This window comes from Nicotiana sylvestris, chromosome 12 (genome assembly GCF_000393655.2).
Source record: "Nicotiana sylvestris chromosome 12, ASM39365v2, whole genome shotgun sequence".
Classification (NCBI taxonomy): Eukaryota; Viridiplantae; Streptophyta; class Magnoliopsida; order Solanales; family Solanaceae; genus Nicotiana; species Nicotiana sylvestris.
The window spans coordinates 88,391,751-88,400,474 of NC_091068.1; the positions used below are offsets into that span (position 1 = coordinate 88,391,751).

General features: G+C 45.2%; 1 non-coding gene across 1 annotated transcript; it reads left to right on the forward strand.

Annotated features, from left to right (window-relative positions):
* Positions 1-8,337: 8,337 nt before the first annotated feature.
* Positions 8,338-8,412, forward strand: TRNAP-UGG (transfer RNA proline (anticodon UGG)). Its single transcript has one exon. It is a non-coding gene; the product is annotated as a tRNA-Pro (tRNA).
* The last annotated feature ends 312 nt before the right edge of the window (positions 8,413-8,724 follow it).

The following is an 8,724-nucleotide window of genomic DNA, read 5'->3' on the forward strand; positions in this document are numbered from 1 at the left end:
GATACCTCCGGAGCATCGAAACATGAAATACCGGATGAACTCCTACCAAGCTGGGAGGTAAGACAAGCTCATAAGCAACTTTTCCAACATGCCGCAATATCTCAAAAGGACCAATAAACCTCGGACTCAACTTTCCTTTCTTCCCGAATCTCATAACGCCCTTCATAGGCGAAACCCGAAGTAGAACCCGCTCCCCAACCATATAGGAAACATCACGAACCTTCTGGTCCGCGTAACTCTTCTATTGGGACTAGGCTGTACGAAGTCTATCCTGAATCACCTTGACCTTCTCCAAAGCATCCTGAACCAAGTCTGTGCCCAACAATCTAGCCTCGCCCGGCTCGAACCAACCCACCGGGGATCTACACTGCCTACCATGTAAAGCCTCATACGATGCCATCTGAATGGTGGACTGATAGCTGTTGTTGTAGGCAAACTCTGCCAATGGCAAGAACTGATCCCAAGACCCTCCAAACTCAATCACACACGCACGGAGCATATCCTCAAGAATCTGAATAGTGCACTCGGACTGTCCGTCCATCTGAGGGTGAAATGCTGTACTCAACTCCACCCGAGTACCCAACTCATGCTGAACGGCCCTCCAAAACCGTGATGTGAGCTGAGTACCTCTATCTGAAATGATGGACACTAGAATACCATGCAGACGAACAATCTCCCGGATATAAATCTCCGCTAGGCGCTCCAAAGAATAGGTAGTACACATAGGAATGAAGTGCGCAGACTTGGTCAGCCGATCCACAATCACCCAAATTGCATCAAATTTTCTCAAAGTCTGTGGGAGCCCAACTACAAAGTCCATGGTGATCCGCTCCCACTTCCACTCCGGAATCTCTATCTGCTGAAGCAACCCACCCGGTCTCTGGTGCTCATACTTCACCTGCTGACAGTTGAGGCACCGAGCTACAAATCCAACTATATCCTTATTCATCCGCCTCCACCAATAGTGCTGCCTCAAATCCTGATATATCTTCGCGGCACCCGGATGGATGGAATACTGCGAACTGTGGGCCTCCTCTAGAATCAACTCCCGAAGCCCATCAACATTGGGTACACAAATCCGACCCTGCATCCTCAATACCCCATCATCACCGATAGTCACATCTCTGGCATCACCGTGCTGAACCTTGCCCTTGAGGACAAGAAAATGAGGGTCATCATATTGACACTCCCTGATACGATCAAATAAGGATGACCGAGAAACCGCACAAATTAGAACCCGACTAGGCTCCGAAAGATCTAATCTCACAAACTGGCTGGCTAAGTCCTGAACATCCATCGCCATAGGTCTCTCCGATGTTGGTAAATAAGCCAAACTTCCCAAACTCTCTGCCCGGCGACTCAAGGCATCGGCCACCATATTGGCCTTTCCCGGGTGATACAAAATAGTGATATCATAGTCCTTCAGCAACTCTAACCATCTCCTCTAGCACAAATTTAGACTCGTTTGCTTGAATAGGTGTTGCAAGCTCCGATGATCAGTATAAATCTCACAAGGAACACTATACAAATAATGATGCCAGATCTTCAAGGCGTGAACAATGGTAGCTAACTCAAGGTCGTGGACCGTATAATTCTTCTTGTGAACCTTCAACTATCTGGACGCGTAGGCAATCACCCTACCGTCCTACATCAAAATCGCTCCAAGACCAATCCTCGAGGCATCATAATAAATGGTGTAAGACCCCGAACCTGTAGGCAATATCAAAACTGGGGTTGTAGTCAAAGCTGTCTTGAGCTTATGAAAGCTCGCCTCACACTCTTCCGTCCACTGGAACAGAGCACCTTTCTGGGTCAGTCTAGTCATAGGGGCTACAATCGATGAAAACCCCTCAACAAAACGACGGTAATAACCCGCCACGCCAAGAAAACTACGGATCTCTGTAGTTGAGGACAGTCTGGTCCAACTCTGCATGGCCTCTACTTTCTTCGGATCCACCTGAATACCTTCACTTGACAACACGTGGCCTAAGAATGCCACGGAGTCCAACCAAAACTCACATTTCGAGAACTTAGAATATAACTTCTTTTCTCTCAAGGTCTAAAGCACTGTCCTCAGGTGCTGCTCATGATCTTCCCGACTCCGGGAATACACCAGAATATCCTCAATAAAGACAATGACGAATGAGTCAAGATATGGCAGGAACACACTGTGCATCAAATGCATAAAGGCTGCTGGGGCATTGGTCAGCCCAAATGACATAACAAGGAACTCGTAATGACCATACCGAGTCCTGAAAGCAGTCTCTAGGATATTTGGCTCCCGAATCTTCAACTGATGGTAACCTGAGCGCAAGTCAATCTTAGAAAACACTCATGCGTCCTGAAGCTGGTCAAACAGATCATCAATACGAGGCAAGGGATAACGGTTCTTCACTGTAACCTTGTTCAACTAGCGATAATCAATACACATACGCATAGAACCATCCTTTTTCTTCACAAACAAGACAGAAGCACCCCAAGGTGATACATTGGTCTGAATAAAAACCCTTATCAAACAATTCCTGTAATTGATCCTTCAACTCCATCAACTCAGGAGGAGCCATATGATACGGAGGAATAGAAATAGGCTGAGTGCCCAGCAATAGATCAATGCCAAAATCAATATCTCTATCAGGCAGTATGCCCGAAAGATCAGCTGGAAACACATTGGGAAAATCCCATACTACTGGGACTAAATCAACTGAAGGGGTATCAACACTGACATCTCTCACATAAGCTAAATACGTGTCACACCCCTTATCAACCATACACTGAGCTTTAAGAAAATAAATAACTCTACTGGGAGTGTGATCTAAAGTACCCCTCCACTCAACATGCGGTGCACTTAGCATAGTCAGCATCACGGTTTTGGCGTGACAATCAAGAATAGCATAATGGGACGACAACCCTTCCATGCCCAAGATAATATCAAAATCTACCATGCTGAGCAACTATAAATCGGCTCTAGTCTCAAAACTACTAAGAGAAACCAAACACGACCGATAAATGCGGTCCATAACAAGAGAATCTCCCACAGGAGTAGAAACATAAACAGGGGAACTCAAAGAATCCCGAGGTACACCCAAATACAGAGAAAAATAAGAAGACACATAAGAGTAAGTGGAGCCTGGATCGAATAGAACCGATGCATCTCTGTGACAAACCAGTATAATGCTTGTGATGACAGAATCGGAAGCAACAACCTTAGTACGGGCAGGAAGGGCATAGTATCTGTCCTAGCCTCCCCCTCTAGGGCAACCTCTACCTCCCCGACCTCCACCTCTACCTGGATGAGTAGGTGGGGTAGCAACTGGAGCTGTAATCATAGCTTGAGAACTCTGCGGGGCACGTTGTGCCTAAGAAGTCTGTGGAGGTGCACCCCTCCCAAGTCTAGGGGAATCCGTCACCATATGGCGTGTGTCACCACACTCAAAACAAGCTCTAGGAGGACATGGTGGATGTGACCGGCTCGGGCCAGGTCTGCTGGAATGACCTCTGAAAGCACCCCACGCGGGAGGCGCGCTAGAAACTGGAGGTGCATAATAAGGCTCCTAAGGCCTAGGAGGAGCTGGAATACCACTGGCTGGTGGAAGAGCTGAATGAACAGGGCAACTCATATAACCCCTACCGTGATGACCTGTAGCTGGGGCACGGGCACCAGAATAATGGCCCGAGTCTCGAGACCTCTTGGCCTCCCTCTCCTCTCTCTCCCTAGCATGCATACCTCAATCCTCCTAGAAATTCCCACCACCTGCTGATAAGAAATATCCATCTCCAACTCACGAGCCATGCTAGACCTGATGTTGGGAATAAGGCCCTTAATAAACCGACGAACCCTCTCGCGAATAGTAGAAACCAAGGCTGGTGTATGTCTAGACAAACTAGTGTAACAAACAACATACTCTAAGACAGTCATAGCACCCTGGCGCAAATGCTCAAACTCTACGCGCCATGCATCCTTGAGGCTCTGAGAAACATACTCTTTCAGGAACAGATCTGAAAACTGAGTCCAAGTCAGTGAAGCAGCCTCATCCGGACTGTCTAACTCATAGGTGGGCCACCACTCATAGGCGGCTCCTCGAAGCTGGAAGGTAGTGAAGGAAACCCCGCTCGACCCTGATATACCCATAGTATGGAGAATGCGGTAAAACTCATCTAGAAATACCACAACATCATCCGATGCTAGACCACTGAATATAGGAGGCTTGTACTTCTTGAACCTCTCAAGCCTCAGCTGCTCATTCTCGGAAACTGCTGCCCTGTCCTTGGGCTGATCTCGGACTGTAGGCTATACAGGAATAATCTCAGGGACCTGCTCAACATGCACTCACTGCTTAGGAGTGCGAGCGGCAAGAGTCTGTGCCCCTCCCCCGACCTGAGACGTAGCTGCAGTAAGGGGAAGCAACCCTGCCTGAGCCAAAGTGGTGTACATGCTCATGAACTGTGCCAGAGTCTCCTGAAGTGCTGGAGTAGTAGTAGTAATAGGCGTATCAGGTGCCCGGACTCTGGTTGGAACTACTGGTGGTACCTTGGTGGAAGCTCGCGCAGGTGCTCTGGCTATACCACATGCGCGTCCTCGGCCTCTACCCCATCCCCGGCCTCTGACAGCTGCAGTAGGGGGCGCGGGTGCCTGATCATCTTGGGTAGCGCGTGTCCTCACCATCTGTGAGAGAATAGAAGGCAGAAGTTTAGAATTGTGACATCAAATCTCGCACGACAAGGAAATCAAATGAAGTGGAAGTTTTCCTAATAGTTACATAGCCTCCCATAGATAAGTGTAGACGTCTCCGTACCAATCAGTGAGACTCTAATAAACCGGCTTGTGATTCATGGCTCCTATAAACTTAGAGCTCTGATACAAACTTGTCACGACCCCGGTTCGCGCTCCGTGAACCATCGTGACGGCATCTAGTCTCTACGACTAGGTAAGCCTAAAATGCAGAAGATAAACCAAATTTGCGGAAGAAAACAATTTAAAATAGGATTAAAGTAATAAAACAATGTGTAAAAGTGCCGTTCGGCATACACAATATTAACTCTTAAAAACCAATACATTTTTTCCAAAACCCGGAAACCCATGAATCACAAGCTACGAATATAACAAAAATGCTCTAATTCCGGAATGTCTACATCAATAGAAGAAAATAGAAGGGCTATCACTACAAGATATAATGGAAAGGGACTCCTCGGTCTGCGGATGCGGCAGATATACCTCGAAGACTCTGGAGCAGTCGCCTCGTCTCAAGGGTGATAGGACTGAGTCAAAGTACCTGGATCTGCATATGAAAAACATGTTCAGAAAGGGCATGAGTACACCACAACGGTACTCAGTAAGTGCCAAGCCTAACCTCGGTCGGGTAGTGACAAGGAAGGTCAGGGCCCTATTGAGGTTAAATAAAGTATAAAATTCGACAGTGTAGAACAGAACAATATAAATAAGTACAGCCGTAAAAGTAACACAAGATATAAAGGGCAACAACAACTATTACAGAGGCAAGGTAAACACAGAAAGAAATATGGCTCAGCACCAAAATAACAATCGGGGATCTCCTAGGATACCGTCCTGTAGTCGATCTCCCAGTATCGCATCCCGTAGTCCAACTCATAGTGCGCGGGGATCTATCGGAATCTCGTTCCATAGTCCCAAATGTAAATACTCAGTACTGGGGGAATCTACCGGGTGCAGTCTCGTAGTTCCATATAACTGTGCAGGGGGATCTACCGGAATCCCACACCCGTAGTCCCAAATAAACAGACAAGGGGGAGCTACTGGAATCCCACATCCGTAGTGCCAAATAAACAGACAAGGGGGAGCTACCGGAATCCCACATCCGTAGCCCCAAATGTAATTACACAACAGCATCAGGAAAATATTCAGGAAATGTCAATTTCATATTAAGGCAAACAAGTAATCCTACCCTAGCATGCTGCATAGAATTCAGGTAAGCAGTTGAGCAAATAAGGCAATTTAAACACTTAGACATGCTTTCCTAAGCTAACAACATGCTTTAAGTGCAGGTAATATAAACAGGAAAAGAAACGTACTAGTAATTACTTAATGAAAATCGAATTTTTAACAATTAGCACAAGTACGCACTCGTCACCTCACGTACAAGGCATTTTAATTAACAGTAATACTAAATCCTAAGGGGAAGGTACCCCACACAAGGTTAGGCAAGGCACTTACCTCGAACCAGCTCAAATCAATCTGAAACTACGCTCTTGCCATGAGTACTCGACTCCAAATGACCCAAATCTATTCAATTAAATTTTATAATGTAAATAACACTTCAAGTAACTGATTCTACAAAGAAATTCCAAGCTAATACGCGAAATTAGGTGAAATGACAAAAACGCCCCTCGGGCCCACATCTCGGAATCAAGTAAAATTTACATTTCCAGAATCCTCACACTCTTACGAGTTCAGTCATACCAAAAGTACCAAAATAGGACCTCAAATGGTCAAGCCCTAACCCCCAAATTACCACTAATTTTCCTTAAATTTTCATGTTTATAATGATAAAAATCACCTTAATAACGAGTTTAGGTTCCAAGAATCTTTCCTCCTCGAAGTTCCCTTGAATTCCCTCTCACAAATCTCCCCAAAAGCTCACTTCCCGGATGAAAATGGTGAAAGAATAGCTCAAATTCGTGAAGGCAACTATTTAGATGTTCTATCCAGCAATCCCGCATCTGCGGTCCACCCATCGCATCTGCGATACCGCTTTTGCGATTGGGGAACTGCTTCTGCGATTCTCACTTAAAACCTCTCCGATGCACCTGCGACCCAGAATCCGCATCTGCGGTCTCGCAGGTGCGGTACATATGCCACTTCTGCGGTTCCTGGCCCCTTCCTCATCTGCCGCTTCTATGGTCGCATTCCACATCTGCGGGAGTCACACCTGCGGCCTCTCAACCGCATATGCGGTTATGATAGTAGTCATAACTTCAATTGTAACTCCAAACTCAAAATCCTTCCATTAACCATCCGAAATCATCCCGAGGCCCCCGGGACCTCAACCAAAGGCACCAACAAGTCCAATACCCCTGTCCAAACTTATACCAATCCTTAAAACACCTAAAACAACATTGAAACAGCGAATCAACCACGAATTCAAGCTTAAGAACTCCAAAACTCTAAAAATATGTTTTCAATAAAAAAGTCTACCAACCCTCGTCCGAATGACCTGAAATTTTGCACACACGCCACATTCAACACTACAGAGCTACTCCAACTTCCGGAATTCCACTCCAACTCTTGGATCAAAATCTCACTATCGAACCGGAAACTTCAAAATTCAACCTTTCGGCATTTCAAGCCTAAATTAGCTACGGACCTCCAAAACACAATCCGAACACGCCCATAGGCCCAAAATCACCCAACGGAGCTAACAGAACCATCAGAATTCCATTCCGAGGCCGTCTTCACACTGTTTTGACTACAGTTAAATTTCCAACACTTAAGCTCTCATTTAGGGACTAAGTATCCCAAAACTCTCCGAAACTCAAAACCAAACATCCCGACAAATAAAAATAGCAGAAATAAACACAGGAAATGCAGTTAATAGGGGATCGGGGCATTAATTCTTAAGACGACTGGCCGGGTCGTCACAGTTTCATTTTCACATCGTTGAACCCTAGACTTGGTATGAGGTAATTTTAAAGAGGGATTTTCATCCACAATCATTGGGTAAGCGATTTAGTTCAATTTCCAACTATTTTATATGATTATATGTGAGTTCTAACATCAAAATTATGAGAATCAAAGTGAAATTGTTAGAAACTTTGTCAAGTTTTTGGAAAACAAGAATTTTAGTTATGAGAGTCGATTTGGACACGGATTTTAAAACAAATCACATATATGAACTTGTGGGGTTATGGGTAGTCGAAATCTATCATTGGACCCGGGTTTTGACCGGGCGGGCCCGGGATTGACTTTTATTGACTTTTGAGGAATTGTGTAAGGATCATAACTTTATTTATTGGAATTGATTTCTCTTGCATTATTTGATGTTATTAAGTCAATTTTAGTTAGATTTAAGCCCAGTGGAGGTGAATTGTAAAGAAAAAGCTATTTTAGAGTATTGATTGAGGGCTTTTGAGGTAAGTATCTTACCTAACGTTGTGTGGGAGAACTACCCGTAGGGATTGATTTGTTTGTACTATTTGAACTACGTGAAAGATGTGTACTCGTAGGGGTGGCTTGCTTGAGGCAGATTCAAAAAAAAGCAGTTGATTACTCGGATTGGTTCTCGCATCCCTGTGCCCAAAAGGATGGGCGAGTTCGGTTTGAGTGTTCATCGATCGGGTGGATCTATATGCTTCGGGGTGGTGAGACGAGGTGTAGCGCAGTCTGGTCAGCGCATCTGTTTTGGGTACAGAGGGCCATAGGTTCGAATCCTGTCACCTTGATGTGGTAGCCTTCTCCGTGGTCGGACAGTAAGGCAAACAGCGCAAAGCATAAAGTAAAGACATGATGCCTCGACTAAGTAAAGTGTTTTTGCCCCTTATCGGTAGTTCCGTAGCAGGTTGTTTCGTACGTTTTCTAGGATCAGATAGAAGCACCACCCCAGAATTGATCCTTCTTTTCTTCTTACTTTTACTAAGTCTGACTCTAGTTTCTCGTTCAACAAAAAGAAAAAGGAGTGTGATTCTTTTATTCCTAATATTTTTCATCTCTTTCTTTTTCTATTTTCTCCGGATCTACTTACTTTCTCGCTTAGA